Genomic DNA, 15,498 nt, shown 5'->3' with positions numbered 1-15,498 from the left:
CTGCGATGCGCCCGGATGCCACGGCCAAGAGGTATTCACGCGGAACCTGAGAATACGCCGAGCTTAAGTCGACGAACTCCTAAGAACTCGTAATGAGAAAGGAAAATATGACGAAATCGTCGAAAAAGTAGATGCTGGAATATGAGTAGAAACTTGTGATTAATTGATAGATGTCTCAATTACAAGGCCCTAGGGTCTACATTTATACCCTGCTCAAAGAGCTACAACCAGACACGACTAGAATTCGAATTCCAAAATTAAACAGAATCCATGTACAAAACGATTTAAATAACTAAGGAAAACATAAAACTATCCTGCCGTGACAAGCTGAGACACCACCACAGACCAATTGGCAACCTCCAAGTCTTCCTTCCACGTCATCGGCAGACTCCCCATCAGCAACGATTAATACTGGCCATCGGCATAAACGCATCACTATTAGCCACATTCAGCTGTCTCCTCGTCGGCAATCGGCAACTCTCCTGCAGACCAGTCACTATTGGCTTTTCTTGCCGATCTACACTCTACTCCTGGGTACGTGTCCAAAAACTGTGTCAACACATGCCCCCCAATTTTGGAGTATGAAATCATTAATGCTCCAAAATTCTCTGCAGTAATGATTCATTTCCGCAATTAATTCTCCCAATTTAGTAACCGACAACCTTAATCTGAACAACCTTGGTTCGATTCCTCTGCAGATTCCTCGAAATCCTCAACTTCCCAAACGGACATCTCCACTTTAGTCGCCCATCGGCAATGTTACCGTTACGGGGATCTACCGATGAACTGACCAAGACGTCCTATTCACTAAAGTATCTTATCCTCCCAAACGGATATCCCCACTTTATCCGCCCATCGGCAATATTACCGTTACAAAGCGCTACCGATGAACTGACCAAGAAAACTCGCACAGTAAAATATCTCCAGATCACGACCGCTTCCTGTCAAATCACCTGCACAATCCCTTGATTACCGTGCGAACAGTTACCATATCTTCCTGAGTATCCTCGGATTTCACGGATACGGTAAAGTGATAAGTCAGATTTACCCTTGCCCATTTTGTCCTATAAATAGTTCCTTCTCGGGCACTCCTTCTCCATCGCATCATTCCACAGTTCCAACTCCACCTTCCTGACGGCGGCGCTGTTCGAGATCTCCAAGAACTCCAACAAAGCCCCTTCTTCACCAACCTCGAGGCCTACGATCATCCTTTTTGCGAGGAGATGGCCATCAACTTCACCGTTTCTGAGGTTAGTTCTTCATTCCACCTCTTGTGCTTTTACCATATCCCTGTTCATCCGAAATTTACTTTACTGAACATTTTTTCTTTTTCTTTCTTTGTTCTTCTTTTACCTTCAAAACAATTAGGATCTGTCCAATAAAATTGTTATCCCTAAGGATCAGCCACACCTCCAATGTCTTGGTCCGTTAGGGGATCCAGATCCCACCGATCTTATTAATGCAGAAACAAACAGAATCCCCTTTAGAGCCGAGAACTTCTCTCTAGATCTGTGGAAGGATACCTTTCATTCCTGTCCCAGTCCGACCGTAGGGTGGAAGGATTGGTTCTTGAGAGTCAGCCACTCAAATAAAGTTCAGTGGGGTGAACGAAAACTGGACCAATGCATCAGGCTGTCCAACTGCTGATAGCCGCGTCGTATTTCTGGTCAGACACACTCAATGCCTTTGTCTTTGGTCACGGCTCTGCTTCTCCCACTCTTGCTGATGTGCTTATGCTCACTGGCTTAGATGTATCTACTGCCCATAGCAGTCACATATTTGACACCACACCTAGCGCCAAGGTGGAAACCCGCGCTATCGGCGGTTGGTCAGGGTACATTCAGAAGTACAGTAGAACGGGGCCTGTCAACATAAAGAAACAAACCACCTTTTTGAACATGTGGCTAGATAAATTTGTATTCTGTCGTCGATCAGCAGGACCAACCTCAGTCTACCTATCGGCAGCAGAGAGATTAGCTAATGGTGGCCGATTTCCCCTCGGCCGATACCTGCTTGGCGCTGCCAACCATCTCCTCCACCAAGTAGCCAGAAAACTCCTGCTCGGCCAGTCCATCGGCAACTTAGGAGGACCCTCATGGTTCATCAATATGTGGCTCAACCTCCACATGCACAAGCGTCTTGAATTCAACCTTTTCACACAACGCTTCCCCAGGGACATAGCTGAGGATTTTGAATTAGATGAAGAAGAATCGGCAACTTGCCCTCCTCTGAACTTTGGTGAAGCTGTCATTGTTCTACCTGGCACAGGTGGCAACACAGACCAGGTCAGCCGATTCTTCCAGTCTTTGCTTGAAGGCCTGACCTGAGAGCAGCGAGCGTGGATGCCTTATGAAGATCCAGATACTATGTTTCCCTTGGTCTTCCATCCATTCAACGATGCTCTCAACAAGGATCATGAGGTGATGATGGCACTGATCACTCCCAGAGCTATACCAGTAAACTTCTTTGGCAGTGGGAAAGCCTCCAACCAGACCTACGAGTTTTACAATCCATCGGCACTAGCTCGTCAACTAGCTTTTGGCCAGTTGCCGATTGCACTCTGTTATGCCGACATGATAAAACCCAGGGAAACCATCACCAGCCTCCTCGAGTGGACCAGGGTAGCTCAACTGCCCTTGAATGCTAATACCGATGCAGATTTGTCAGAGTGGGTTCCGGCCCTCTTCATTACTCAAGCCTACAAGCAGTGGTTGGAAGAATGGAAAGAGCATTTGTTCTGTAAATCGGCTCTTTCGTACCGCGGCATGATTGATCCTCAGTACAAAATTCCCGATAATACTGTAAGTGTTTCCAAACCGATGTTTCATTTCCTTCAATTTTATTTCCATCGGTAACTCACTTTCTATATTATATTGCAGGTTGACAACGTTCCCCCATCGGTCAGCAGGAGTGGCAAGCCGATTGACCTTTTTCCATCGGGTCCAATCTCTTCAATCGGCAACAACGCTCCCACTTTGGCTGCCATCATGCATTGGGGCGTACGCCTCAAGAAAGTCACCACCAAGAGAACTCAGATATCTCCATCAGTAGCTGCCTCTACTTTGGCACAGGCGTTCAAGGTACATTTTCAAACTCTTTCATACCGATCTCACTCTTACATCTGTTGCACTTGTACTCACAAATTTCCCCTATTGCATCAGCATACCGGCGCATCGGTAAGGACCAGAAGCAAAAGTGTCGATGCCCCCCAGTCTAGTCAGCCAAAGAGAAAAGGTTCCAAGAATACCAGAGCACAAGCAAAGCGCCAAAAGACAGCAACGCCTTCTCCTCCCCTAGTATCACCAATCCCAGTAGAATCTTCTCCTTCCTCTCCAGAAGCCCAGACGCAACAAGCTCCATCTCCCCCTCAGCTGCAAGAAGCACCCCAAGTGGAAGAAATCTAGCCAGCAGGACCTCAGTCAGAAGTACCTCAGCTTGAAGACAGATCGGCTGATGTGGGCGAGCAGACTACCGATCCAGCAGGCTCGATCATAGCATCGGTAGTTTCCTCGATCCAGACAAGCACTGCACCACCCCAAGGTAATATATTTTATGAAATCATTGCCGATGAACCCATTTTCCCGATTTTATAATTACCTCTGCTAATTTTTTCAGCTGACATAGTTCCATCGGCAACTCTGGCCGATCAACCCGTGGTTCCATCGGCATCTTCCAGTCAGAGGCGAGAGATTGCCCTGAAACAAGTAAGTTATCCAATCCCTGTGTGTACCATTTATCTAAGCCTGGGCATTCGGGTTACCCGATTTTTTCGGGTCGGGTAATTCGGGTAATTCAAAATTCGGATAATGAAAATTGTTACCCGATATTAGTTCCGAAAAAACACTACCTGTAATTTCGGGTACCCGATAATTCGGGTTCGGGTTCGGGTATTCCCGATTTACCCGAATTTTCAAAAGACAACACACTACACAAAAGTTCAATAGCAATTTATATATAATTTCAGCAGCAATTTATATATAATTTCAATAGCATTTTGTAGAGAATAATATATTACTAGCACTTGTTGAAACAAAGAGAATTATGTTCTATTAAATTGATAAGTTCTAATATTTAGCTAACAACACATGATATATACAAAGATAAAGACAAATATTCGGGTAATTCGGGTACCGGGGGATATTACCCGAATTACCCAAACTAATTTCGGGTAATCAAAATCGCTATCCGAATTTAGGATCGGGTATTCGGGTTCGGGTCCGGGTAATTCGGGTACGGGTAATGGGTATCGGGTAATTTGCCCAGGGTTACATTTATCAATACTTGACCATAAAATAACTCATTTTATTTCCATTTCAGGAGCAGGATTCTCCCGACAGTTTGTTCTCTTTCGCCATCGACATCTCCGAAGATGAAGGTGAGGAAGCAAGCTCTTCTCGGGCATTCGGGATCACATCGGCAGAAATCAGGGCGACATTGGAAGAATTATCAGCCCTCCTTCACCAAGACACAGCCCAACTAGTTGACGACTCTAACCCAGCCAAGGCTTTGTTCAAACTCCTCAGAGGCCAAATTCCTGCCGATGCTGAAGAGATCCTCTTCCAAGCCGCGCATCTGGAGAGCCGTCAGCTGCAGTACCAGAGAGCTGCCCAACGTCTCGCCGATAGAGCCGTTCATGCCCAGCTTTCCGAGGAAATGATGAAGGTGAAGCTCCTTGCCGATGAGAAGCACAAGAACATCGGCATTTTAAAGTCCTCGGGAGATGCTCTGAAGCACAAGATCTCCGATCTATCGGCCAAAAGAGAAGCCCTATTGGCAGAACTCAAGCAAGTGGAAGACGCCTTGTCCCAAGCCCAACAAGAAGAAAGCCAACTGCCAGAGACAATCAAGCTTCTTGAGCAAGAGTGCAACATCCAAGCCCACACGGCTTTGCAGATGAAGAAAAAGCTGAAGCCAGTAGAAGGCTTTGCCGATGATGATACAAAAGTGATAGAAGAAGCAAACCAGATCCGTCTGCGTGCTGTATCAGCGATGCAAACGCTGCTGTACATGTGAACCAATCATCGGCAACATACTTGCTTCTTTCTTTTGAATATTCTCAAGATGTTGGTCTAGCCGATAGGACTGTTATCGGTACTTCCTTAAAACACTAAGTCCAGCTCCAGATACATTTTGATCCAGCCGATAGGAATGTTATCGGCACTTAACTTTCATGCTTCGATCCATATGCTGAGGTAGTACTTCTGCAAATATTTGTCATTTAATGCTCTGGGAAATTCAACTCCTTCGAGAGTTTCTAAAATATAGGCATTACCAGGAGCCGATCGACTTATCCGTTAGGGACCTTCCCAATTGGGAGACCACTTCCCAAATTTTGAGCTTTTAGTCCCGATCGGAAAGATCAATTTCCACACTAAGTCTCCATCGGCAAATTCTTTAGCCTTTACCTTCTTATCATACCATCTAGCAACTCTCCTCTTATTCTCTTCTATACTCATCAAAGCCCTTAGCCGATTTCCCGCCAGATCATCCAACTCGTCTGTCATCAAAGTAGCATAATCATCGGCAGCCAATTGATCTTGAAAAGATAATCGCCTAGACCCTGTCTTAATTTCCCAAGGTAACACCGCATCATGCCCATATACCAACTGATAAGGTGAAACCTTAGTCGATCCATGACAAGCCATCCGGTATGACCACAAAGCTTTATTTAACAATGTATGCCACCTCCTAGGATTTTCTTCAATCTTCCGTTTAGTAAGCTCGATAATTCCTTTGTTAGATGTCTTGGCCTGCCCATTAGCTTGAGCGTAATAAGGAGAAGAATTTAATACTTTGATCCCCATGATGATTGCAAATTCATCAAACTCTCCCGATGTGAACATAGTACCCTGATCGGTAGTGATTGTTTGAGGAATTCCGAATCGGTAAATAATATGTTCCTTCACGAAATCGATCATATTAGCCGATGTAACTTTGTTCAAAGGAATAGCTTCAACACATTTGGTGAAATAATCGGTGGCAACCAAGATAAACTTATGTCCTTTGCTAGACGGTGGATAAATCTGACCGATTAAATCAATAGCCCACCCTCGGAACGGCCAAGGCTTGATGATAGGATTCATGGCCGATGCAGGTGCCCTTTGAATATTGCCAAACTTCTGACACCCTTGACACCCTTTGAAGTACTTAAAGCAATCCTCAAGTATAGTCGGCCAATAATACCCATTTCTTCTGATCATCCACTTCATCTTGAATGCCGATTGATGTGCTCCACACACTCCCTCATGGATCTCTCCCATCAAATTCTTGGCTTCATCATCACCTAAGCACTTGAGAAGAATCCCATCAATAGTTTGGTAATACAACTCATTTTCAAGGAGCACGTACTTGGTAGCTTGAAACCGAACACGTCACTCAACTTTCTTGGACGGATCCTTTAAATAATCAATGATTTCTTTCCTCCAATCATTGGCACCGATTGCCGATATCGCATTAATCATGGGCTCATATCCTGAGGCATGTTGAGCCAACCGATTGGCCTCTTCATTATGCAACCTAGGAACATGCTCTAATCGGAAATCCTTGAATTCCTTCAACAATTGCATACTCCTTTCATGATAAGTTATGTGGACTTTACTTCGGCATTCATAGCTTCCAGCCAATTGATTTATAACTAGCATAGAATCCTCGAAGACTTCAACAGCATCAGCATGAACTTCCCTCAGTAATTCTAATCCCTTTATCAAAGCTTGATACTCAACCTGATTATTTGTTGACGTGGCAACAATCGGCAAGGAAAATTCATATTTCCTCCCCCGTGGGGAAATTAACACTATGCCGATTCCTGCCTCCCGGTCACATGTGGGTCCATCAAAGAAGAGCGTCCAAGGTATAATTTCTAAAGTTTCCACTGTACCGCAATGTTGAGTCACAAAATCGGCCATAATCTGTCCCTTAACCGCTTTAGCCGATTCGTAACACAAATCGAATTCTGACAGTGCCAAAATCCACTTACCGATCCTGCCACTCATGATCGGCATAGATAGCATGTATCGGACCACATCATCTTTGCATATGACAGTGCACTCGGCCGATAACAAATAATGTCTCAACTTAATACATGAGAAATATAAGCATAAGCACAGTTTTTCAATAGCCGAATACCTAGTCTCCGCATCAATCAACCTCCTGCTTAAATAGTAAATCACACGTTCCTTCCCTTCAAATTCCTGAATCAAAGCCGAACCGATGACCATAACATCGGTAGACAAATACAATCTGAAGGGCCTCCCTTGCTGAGGTGGAATTAGGACTGGAGGATTCACCAAATAATTCTTGATTTCATCTAAGGCCAATTGTTGTTCCTTCCCCCAAACGAATTCTTGATCGGCTTTCAACTTAAGCAAAGGACTGAAAGCACGAATATTACCAGACAAATTAGATATAAATCTCTTGATAAAATTCCCCTTGCCGATCAAGGACTGGAGCTTAGTCTTGTTGGTAGGAGCAACTATTTTGTTGATGGCATCAATGGATCTTCAACTAATCTCAATCCCCCTCTGATGCACCATGAAACCAAGGAATTGTCCTGCCGATACACCAAATCCACACTTATTGGGATTCATCTTCAAACCATGCTTCCTTGTGCATTCCAACACCTTTCACAAATCGGCAAGATGCTTTGTGAAGTCACCAGACTTAACCACCACATCATCAATATAAATTTCCACCATCTTGCCGATGAACTCATGAAATATAAAATTCATAGCTCTCTGATAAGTAGCACCAGCATTCTTCAAGCCAAAGGTCATGACTATCCATTCAAACAACCCTACATGACCAGGACATCTAAAAGCAGTCTTTGGAATATCTTCTTCAGCCATGAATATTTGATTGTATCCTGCATTACCATCCATAAAGCTGATGATCCGATGCCTAGCTGTAGCATCAACTAATAGATCGGCAACTGGCATTGGGTAGCCATCCATCGGCGTAGCCTTATTGAGATTCCTGAAATCAATGCAAACCCGAAGCTTCCCATTTTTCTTATAGACTGGAACCACATTGGAAATCCACTCGGCATACCGACACTGCCGAATAAACTTAGCTTCAATCAGTTTGGTTATTTCGGCCTTAATATCAGGAAGAATATTAGGATTACATCGGCGAGCTAGCTGTTGATGTGGCCGAAATCCAGACTTGATGGGTAACTGATGTTCAACAATCGATCGGTCTAAACCAGGCATCTCAGTATAATCCCAAGCAAAGCAATCTTTATATTCCTTTAACAAATCAGTCAACTGCTGCTTACACTCAGAATTTAACTTAGCACTAATAAAAGTAGGTCTAGGCTTATCACCCCTACCTATATCTACTTCTACTAAATCATCGGCCGATGTGAATCCCTGGCCTAACTTTCCATCATCGGCGAACCTATCCGTTAAAAACCTTCGTCAAACCCGACTGCTTGGATCGGTGGAATTTCATAATCGGCAACTTTGAGAAAATCCTTTTCCCAAACTTCTCCTGAAATACACCTAGTCCTTTCATAGGTATCTGCCTCTGCTGATGCAATGCCATATGAAGAGTCTCCCAGGACAATCTCAATCTTGTCGCCTACCCACTGAACCAAGCATTGGTGCATTGTAGACGGGATGTAACAGTTGGCATGAATCCAATCTCTTCCTAGCAGCAAGTTATAAGCACCTTTCCCACTGATCACGAAGAAGGTTGTCGGCAAGGTTTTGCTGCCGATGGTCAACTCAACGCATATTGCCCCCTTAACTGGAGACACATTGCCCTCAAAGTCTTTAAGCATCATATCGGTCTTGGTTAAATCCTGATCCCCCTTTCCAAGCTTCTGATACACTAAGTATGACATGATATTGATAGCAGCTCCACCATCAATTAGAATCTTGGTCATCAGCTGACCATCAACCCTTCCTTTGACAAACAGAGCCTTAAGATGTTGCCTTTCATCATCGGCAGGCTTTTCAAAGATAGCTGTCATCGGATCTAGAGCCAACTGAGCTATCTGATCGGAAAACTCCAATTCGTCATCGCTGGACGGCGCAAGGAATTCCATCGGCAACATAAATACCATGTTGACATCTGCCGATGGCCCTTTCCCCTTAGGATCTGCTTGTTGATGATCTCCAGACTGGCCAGAGTTCTCGCCCTTGCTTCACTCTTCTCGCCTTTCACGCTGCAGCCTTCTCTTTTGTGTCCTGGTCAATCCTTCTGGACACCATGGAGGGAGCTACTGCTGCCTTACTGATGGGCGATAATTTTCCCTTGACTCCACCCGGTAAGTATTGGTGTCCCTGCAGAATATGAACTCATCGGGAACCCGTGCATTAGCCATCTCTTCAAGTTCTTCCTGGTTCCTGGGAAAATATTCAACACGATCGCCGATCCTGTCGTGCACACTGAGTCTGCCCCCCAGTCGATCATGAACGGACATTCTCCCCCTAATCGGCCCATTGAATCGCCGATCATCATTGTGATAGCGCCGATCGGATCTGTCATACCGATCATAACCGTTGCACTCAGGACAATCTCTGACAGTAGGGAGTTTGATATTTTCCTCCCAACAATGGATGAAGAACGGACAATTCCAGTGATCCCTATGCTGATTCCACTCCTGTCGGTATCTTTCTTCTTCCCGACGATAGTCCTCTTGCTGGCGCCGATACCGATCCTCACGTTACTGCCAAGTTTCCTGAGGCCTTCTGTGAGTTATTAGCATACCGGATCTGGGAGGCCTTCCTGAGTTAGTTCCCTCCTAGATCAAACCTTTTCCTTTTGCATCGGCAGTAGTGATTTGATGTTGAGGATCCACCGATGCACTTCTTTCAGCCGTTTCCGATGTTAAGACCTTAGCCTTTCCCTTAGCATCCAGCATGTTTGTTGGGAAAGGATGTTGATCAATCTTCATCGGCTTCTGAGCTTTAGAGCTGTCGAATTTGATCCTTCCAGATTCTATAGCCGATTGCAATTGTTGTCTAAAAACTTTGCACTCATTGGTGCTGTGAGAAGTTGCATTGTGCCATTTGCAGTACTTCATCCTTTTTAATTCTTCAGCCGATGGGATTACATGATTGGGTGACAATTTGATTTGACCTTCCTGAAGTAGAAAGTCAAATATCCTATCAGCCTTGGTGATGTCGAACGCGAACTTCTCTGGCTCTTTGTGTCCAAAAGGACAAGACATCGGCTTCTTATTTTTTACCCATTCTGCTAAGCTGATGACTGGTTCCTCATCAGAGTCTGAGCTTGCTGCTTCATCAATGAAGGAGACCTTTTTATTCCACGCTCTCTTGGGTTCAAAAGGCTTGATATCTTGATCAAAAATCCTCTGCACCAAAAGACTTAAGCTTTCAAACTCCTGGGATGCGTACTTGTCCCTGATATGTGGCAACAAGCCCTAGAAAGCTAAATCGGCTAGCTGCCGATCATCCAGAACCAGGCTATAGCATTTGTTCTTGACTTCCCGTATCCTCTGCACAAAATTTTCAACCGATTCATCATTGTGTTGCTTCAATTTAACCAAATCAGTGATCTTCTTCTCATGGACTCTAGAAAAGAAGTATTTGTGGAACTACTTTTCTAGATCGGCCCAAGTAATTACTGAGATGGGAGGTAATGATATGAACCAGGTGAAAGCCGATCCAGATAATGATGACGAGAACAAGCGAACCCTTAACTCGTCTGTGTTGGCGGCTTCTCCGCATTGGATGATGAATCTGTTGACATGCTCCATGGTTGATGTATCATCCTGCCCTGAAAACTTAGTAAAATCCGGGACTTTGTACCGATTTGGAAGCGGGATTAAATCATATGCAGGAGGATACGGTGTCCGATAAGAGTAAGTATTGACTTTGGGTTTTATCCCAAATTGGTCTCTCATTACTTCAACAATCTTATCGGCCCAATAAGCATCGGCATCTTGCCGATGAGGCGGTTGCGGATCTGGCATCTGGTGGTAAGCTTCCACGTGTCTGTGCGGTGTACGATCTGCATGGAACATCAGATTAATCATTTGGCCACCCATCTGCTGACCACCAAACTGTTGCCCGCCGATCTGCTGTCCGCCGATCTGCTGCCCAAGATTCATCGGCTGGTTGGGCAACCCTTGGTTCTGGAATCCGGGATAGATCTGGCCTTGTTGAAACCCAGTAGCCTGATGATTTTGTTGGAGCATTTGCGGAAAGACTTGCTGCCCAGGCCCTCCACTATTAGCGTTCATCGGCATAGGCCCTGCCGATGACTGGTAATTGGGTATCATCATTGAATTGATATACCCAGGCTGAGTCATAAACCTCTGTTGCATCAGCATTGAGTCTGCCGATGCGTTAGGCATCTGGAACCTTGGAGCTTGAGAATTCCCCGTGTAAGGTCTGGCAGTAGTAGTTGTAGTATACTGGAGACTCTGGTTCATCGGCATATTTGGAGGTGCCGATGCCATGGGAGCCTTGCCTCTCATATCAGCTGTCTGAGATGTGCCAGGTGTCTTCAACTCGGGGGACATACCATAACCACACCAATTAGGAGGAGGAACCGATCCCAACATTGCTGATGCCAATAGATCTGTAGCAAGCTTGATCTGCCCGTCTGAAGTTGGTGGATTAGTCGTCATCGGCGTAGATTGTGCATTAGTGACTCCTAACGTGCTTGGAGGAACGGTAGTTTGTGTGCCCGCAGCTGCTGTAGCAGCCGACGGAGCTGTGACCACCGGTGATCCTGGCTGATGATGAGAAGAGCCCACATAATCTTGTGGCAACTGTCCTTCTTTGAAAGTTCTAGCCACGGCATTGAAAACCGTATTGGACAACACGCCAGCTTGATTGATCAGAGCACGATTAATAGCACTATCAACCATGTCTTGGAGTTTACCAGGATTGGCTTCAAAAGTAACCTGCCGAGGCATCGGCAGTGCTTCCTTCTGGATTACTTCGCCACTCCTGTTGATACTGAAGGATCTCAAACATTGCTGCTTGTAATCCTCCATGGCTTTTGCAATAGCTTGCTTCTGCTCATCTTTGAGATTGGCTTCCATCACAGGGATGACATTCTCCTGATCAAACTCAGTAGTCGACATGTCGATCTTGATCTTGAATCTTGTCCCACTAGGCGTGCCAAAAGATGTGTTGATGCAAAAGTTAATCAGCAAACACAAAGGGCTAATACCCGATTTAAACGTTAAGGCGTGCCAGCCAATTTGACCTTACTATCGGCAAAGGTGATAACTCGAATACTTTGGTCCCGACAACAGCGATGCGCCCGGATGCCACGGCCAAGAGGTATTCACGCGGAACTTGAGAATACGCCGAGCTTAAGTTGACGAACTCCTAAGAACTCGTAATGAGAAAGGAAAATATGACGAAATCATCAAAAAAGTAGATGCTGGAATATGAGTAGAAACTTATGTTTGATTGATTGATAGATGTCTCAATTACAAGGCCCTAGGGTCTACATTTATACCCTGCTCAAAGAGCTACAACCAGACACGACTAGAATTCGAATTCCAAAATTAAACAGAATCCGTGTACAAAACGATTTAAATAACTAAGAAAAACATAAAACTATCCTACCGTGACAAGCTGAGACACCACCACGGACCAATTGGCAACCTCCAAGTCTTCCTTCCACGTCATCGGCAGACTCCCCATCGGCAACGATTAATACTGGCCATCGGCATAAACACATCACTATTAGCCACATTCAGCTGTCTCCTCATCGGCAATCGGAAACTCTCCTACAGACCAGTCACTATTGCCTTTTCTTGCCGATCTATACTCTACCGATCCTGGGTACGAGTCCAAAAACTGTCTTCACTTGGTGGAGTCTGGGAGTTGTAGAACTTCTTCAGGTTTTGCTCGAAGTGTACCTACTCATAGACACAAGACAGAGATCAAGTGCATGGGCCCTGTTGGAGTCTGGCAGTTGTCAAAGTGCATTTGTTCTTCTCTAACCTTAAGCATAGTGAGCAAGACAAAGTTGATGGATAATAAGATTATAAGTGTAGCATTTAAAACATTTGTCAGATCAGATTGCTTGACCTAATGGAAAGATAATCTATCTATGTATAAGTTTTTTTCTTTATATCTTCTCAAAGATTGAATGTGCAACATTTTAGCTTATATGATTAGGAGTGTAGGATCATGGAGGTAGTACTAGGAACAAAGATTAAAGGACTAAACATGCTGAATCAGTTGGGTTGGTTAATTTGGAGTTATAAATCATACATGTTTGTTTCTTTATTTTATGTGAACGAAAGAACCAAGGAGAAGCTTATAAAAGCGATAGTCAAGTACCTTAAGATGTTACCTTAATTGAAGAGTGATGGTACCTGATGAGGACATCCCAACCAAGCATGCTCCCTCTAATTCCACGCCAACCTCTACACCGACTACATCATCAATGGACCGATTACACGTAGTCGTGCAAAGAAGCTACAACAAGAGGTCCACGCGCTACTTTGTGAGATTCATTTTAACATTAATGAGAATTATATACTACCTAAGTGTTGTACCTTGGTTGTACTCAGGTATATAGAAGAAGAGAAGGATAAATCAGACCCTGAAGAACGGACCAGTGCAAGTTCCAGAAGAAGTCAAAAACGGACCAGTGGAAGTCAAAAACGGACCAGTGCAAGAAATCTTCATAACTTTTTACTCACAAAAGCTATGAAGGTCCATGAGCACTTGTTGGAAAGCTTGACGAGTCTACTTTCCAATGAATCTAGTGGCAACCAGTTTGGATACTCCATATTGCCTACAGACCAGAATTAGTACAGACTGCTCAGAAGGTCAACAGTCTCTCGTGACAGAATGTTGGTACAACTTGCCAAGTGAAACTGTACCAATCTACAGCGTTTCGTGGTGCATGGAATACATTGATGGAAAGCTCTTGGAGTCTACTTTCACACCCAAGAAACGGTTCATCATTTGGACTTCCAATAAAAAGTTATGGTCAGTTTATTGGAAACTGCTCTGGAGGCCAACAGTCACGCGAAGCCACTTCGGGAATCTATTTCGAGGGGACCTTTCACATTGCCTTCCCTCAAAAACTCTATTTCATTTTCATACCTATCTAGCAGGGCTTTTGCTAGTATAAATACCCCCTAAGACTCATTGTAATCAAAGACTTATGATATTGAGAATACAAACCACTTTGTTCAGCTGTGTGCTAACAAATTCAGAGAGATATCTCTACCCCTTTGCTCTTGTGTTTTCCTTCGCGGAGATTACAGAAGCGGCCGCATCATCGGCACCCAATCCGTGCTCCTGATCCTCGAGTTCAGGTTGCGTAGGCTGGTTCTTTGAGAGTGTGGTTGGGCGAATCCTTGGTTCAGGCTGCCGTATAGAGACGGTGGTTGGCTCCTTGTGCGTGTTGTCAGGTTGCACTAGTTATCCTCGCTGCTTGCAGCAAGTTATCAGCTGATCTTCAGCTAGTTATCCTACGTTGTGAAGATCGGGACAACGACCTCACCAGTACCATCTCACCTTGTGGAAGCTTCCCATTCATAATGGGTGTGTATCTTGTTTATGTACTTTGTCTCCTTCCATGGATCATCTCTTTATGAGCTATGTCTTTCCTTGTGCAAATCGTTAAACTTCATGTGTCTCCTTTATCTCCAATGTGAGTTTGTATCTCAGGACTTCCTAGGTTGATATTGAAAGTTTTCCTGCAGGGGTTAGTCCGACAAAATATACCAATGCCTACTCAAGCAGTTTTTAGTTCAGTAACCAAACTAGACTCCATGTCTAATCAGATTAAGGATGGCTATTTAACCTAAGCACCACGCTTAATTTTAATGCTAATGGAATTATATGCAGAACTTCCAAACCAACACTTACTAGGATAAACATAGGTAGCATGATGGCTTTTATAGAGATCTACTCAAGTGGAGATGAAGTAGTGTGACTAGTATTTAACAAATCAAGCATGTTTCAAAGGTAGGGACAACCAACATAGCAACTTGGCAAAGGATGTTTTCATGTGAAGTACTCCCCCAAGCTTGAATTTTGCAAAACTCAAGATTGGATGAATTTTAATTCAATGTTGCATGATGATTGGTTGGGTATACCTTGCGCTTGTCATTCCTCAGATCTTCTTGCTCCAATCCTAGAAAGGTTAGTGACAAGAATACCCGAAGGAATATTTCTACAATTATCTTTATATACTCAATACACAAGGCAATGTTGCAAATGTTACGATCTGATAAGTGCTTGTTTTAGGACACTAAGCTTGTCCTCGGGAAACCATCAATTTATGTCGGCGAAGTGGTTTCCCCTCCAACGCTGACCTATATCAAGATCAACGAGATCTGCAATATTTATTGTAGACATATACATCGACAACCGCCCTTTTAAAGTTTTTATAAATAAAAAGGAAGAGGGGGTTGGTGATCTCAAATGTGGTGATGTTGGAGAGACCAATAGATTGAGAAGGTGTTGCATATGAGCAAGGAGTAAACGAAGTGGCTATGAAATAAATTCCATGCTCATTAATGTTATCTTCGTCTCCAATCTG

Source organism: Sorghum bicolor, chromosome 8 (genome assembly GCF_000003195.3).
Source record: "Sorghum bicolor cultivar BTx623 chromosome 8, Sorghum_bicolor_NCBIv3, whole genome shotgun sequence".
Taxonomy (NCBI): Eukaryota; Viridiplantae; Streptophyta; class Magnoliopsida; order Poales; family Poaceae; genus Sorghum; species Sorghum bicolor.
This window is presented reverse-complemented; position numbering follows the sequence as displayed.